Raw genomic sequence first — 3,301 nt, 5'->3', positions numbered from 1 at the left:
ATCTGGTGGTAGGTGATGGATTCATAAACCTTACACCAAAATCACGAGCAACAAAAAACCATGGGTAAATGGGACCTTCTCAAACTTAAACATTTCTATGATTCAAAGGACTTCATCAAGAAGGTGAAAAGGCACCAAGTCAGTGGGAGAAAATATTTGGAAACCAGTTATCTGATAAGGGTTTGATTTCCATGCTACATAAAGAGATCATACAACACAACAGTAAAAACCAAGCAATAAATTTAAAAATGGACCAAGGATTTAAATAGACATTTCTCCAAAGAGGAAATACAAATGGCCAAAAAGCACATGAATAAATGTTTCATATCACTAGCTATTAGGGAAATGCAAATTAAAACAACAATATATCATCTACCACCACATAGAATGGCCATTATTAAAATAAAAAAACAACAGACAACAATATGTGCTGGAGAGGATGTGGAGAAACAGGAACATTCCTGCACTGTTGGTGGGAGTGTAAAATGGTGCAGCCTTCATGGAATACAGTTTGGAGGTTCCTGAGGAAGATAAATATAGAACTGTCACATGATCCAGCAATTCCTCTACAAGGAATATATCCAGAAGAACTAAAAACTAGGCCATGAACAGACATCTGCACACCAATGTTCATAGCGAAGTTGTTCACAATTGCCAAAAGATGGAAACAACTCAAGTGTCCCTTCATGATTGAATGGATAAACAAATGTGGTCTATACAATGGAATATTATGCTGCAGTAAGAAGAAATGAAATTGGGACATATGTGATAACATGGATGAGTCTTGAAGACATTATACTAAGTGAAGTAAGCCAGACACAAAAGGACAAATATTGCATGGTCTCATTAATATAAACTAAATACAAATAATAAACACATGGAATTGTATATGTTATTAGGAGATAAAAGGAGTTTTGAGAAGAAATATAGATGCTTAATATATGTAGAAGTTTTTTTTCTTTATTTTCTTTTAAATGTTACATTAAAAAAATAACAGGTCCCTATATACCTCCCACCACCCTCACCCCACTCCTCCCACAACAACAACCTCTTGCATCATCGTGGCACATTCACTGCACCTGGTGAATACATTTTGGAGCACTGCAGCACCACATGTATAGTGGTCTACATAGTAGTCTACACTCCTCCAGTCCACCCAGTGGGCCATGGCAGGACACACAATGTCCAGCGTCTGTCCCTGCAGCATCACCCAGGACAACTCCAAATCCTGAAAATGCACCCACATCATATCATTTCTTCCTTTTCCCTAACATCAGCAGCTACCGTGACCACTTTCTTCACATCACTACTACAATTTCTTCCCTTACTTATCACAATAGTTCCCCGGTAGAACACCAGTAAGTCAACTCTAATCTATATCCTATTCCTCCATCCTGTAGACCCTGGGAAGGTTCTGTCCAGTCCACATCTACATCAAGAAGGGGCTTACATTCCACAAGGATGATGGATGCAATTCTCCTGCTTGCAATTGTAGGCACTCGTGGCTCCCGGGTGTGGTGGTTAACCTTCTTCACCTCCTTGTTAGCGGCCAGGATAAGAGCAATAAACCAGAGGGTAGGAGTTGCAAGCCTGCTGAGGCTCAGGGCCTGACTGCCACATAGACAGTCCAGAGATTCAGGTCAACTGAGTATACCCGAAACCCAAAGCCAACTACAGGTCTGGTAAAAGTAACAGAAGAGGCATGTGTAGAAAGATCACATCTGAGTCCATCTCCATCTCACTCAGCAACAGAAACTCAAAGTAGGGCCAACTGACATGGCACTGAATTCCAGAGCCATCTGCTATGAACATAGCGTCTCTGCAGCCCTCGGGAGAACCAGTACCTGGGTTTCTATCTACTTTGGCTGTCTCTGGGACCCTGCTGAGATGTGCATAAACGTTACTGCTCTGATGACGTCCCAACTGTTTTTGGAGACTCATAGCCATACAAACTCATTTGTCCTTTCCATTTCCCCCTTTTATCCAAAGACAAAAAGCAGTTGTTAACACTTGATATTACATGTAGGCTGAGATATTCTGCTGGTATGAGCTGACCCTTTTATTCAAGGTCTTTTTCTAGTTACGTCATCAACTGGTGCTTGGTAGAAATCCCTTGGCACCAGGGAGGTTCATCCTCAGAAGTCATGTTCCATGCTGGGGGGAAGGTAATGCACTAAATGCTGAATCTGGCTTAATGACCACATTTGAGCAAAATGGAGGCCCTCAGGAGGTAACTCTTTGGCACCCTGAAGCTCTACACCTAGTTCATATCTCAGGCACACAAGCTCATAATTGTAGCCATCAGTATCAAGGGCTCATTTCTGGGCCGTCCATCTTTATTGGTCTTTGACATTGCACTTGGAGTATTGTTGCTGTTTCATTGGGGATGTGATAGAGCTCCCCTGGATAGGAACTAACATTCCCTCAGTTGTCATTTTTAACTGAAACCACTATGAAAATATCCAAACATTTTCATGTACCCTGTGTACACACCCTGGAGTACTCTCTCCCAACCATGTGCCCCCTTTCAATAACACACCACACCAGTGTTCCTCCCCTGACATAGTTGAACCCTTCTGTAGTCCAAAACTTCTTTAAAAAGGAAGACTAATATTTTGCCAGATTACATAAATAGCAAAATGGAATATAATGATGGGTTTAAAGGTCAGATATAGAATATATACTAATTTAGAAAAATTAAATAAAGGAAGAATAAATTGGAGTATCAAAAAATGAAAAACTGAAAAAGTTTTGTTTTGACATTTTGCTTTTCATCACTGCTGTATGTGATGCCCTGTATGTACCGTGGCCAGGCAATTTCTTCAATTTCTTCCTCAATGTCTACATACTTTCTTTTTCTTTTTCTTCCAATTATTAAGTTTCTTTTCACATAAGTTTTACATTACAGTAATTCACATACACAATATATGATACTCCCACATATCCAACATCAAACCCTTTCTCCCTTCACAATGATCTTTTTACATGTTCATATTCTATTTGCTGCAGCTCATGTACAGATATTGAAACAATAGCTTACAAACATGATTCCATTTGAGTTTCCATTATGGCTTATATTTTAGACTATACAGTTTTCTAAATTTTTAGTTATATTATGTTTTACATTATCATTTATATTTTAGCCTTTAGACTTTAATACATTTTTGGTGTAATTTAACATATCCTATATCCATCATTGCATGATCTTGAGGAATACTTCCATTGACCCACAGTTACACAGATTCCATCTATTCAACACCTTTTTCCCCATCCCCTCAGGGCCCACTGTGACAATCAATCT

This window comes from Dasypus novemcinctus, assembly GCF_030445035.2.
Source record: "Dasypus novemcinctus isolate mDasNov1 chromosome 20 unlocalized genomic scaffold, mDasNov1.1.hap2 SUPER_20_unloc_1, whole genome shotgun sequence".
Classification (NCBI taxonomy): domain Eukaryota; kingdom Metazoa; phylum Chordata; class Mammalia; order Cingulata; family Dasypodidae; genus Dasypus; species Dasypus novemcinctus.
Note: the sequence above shows the minus strand (reverse complement) of the source record.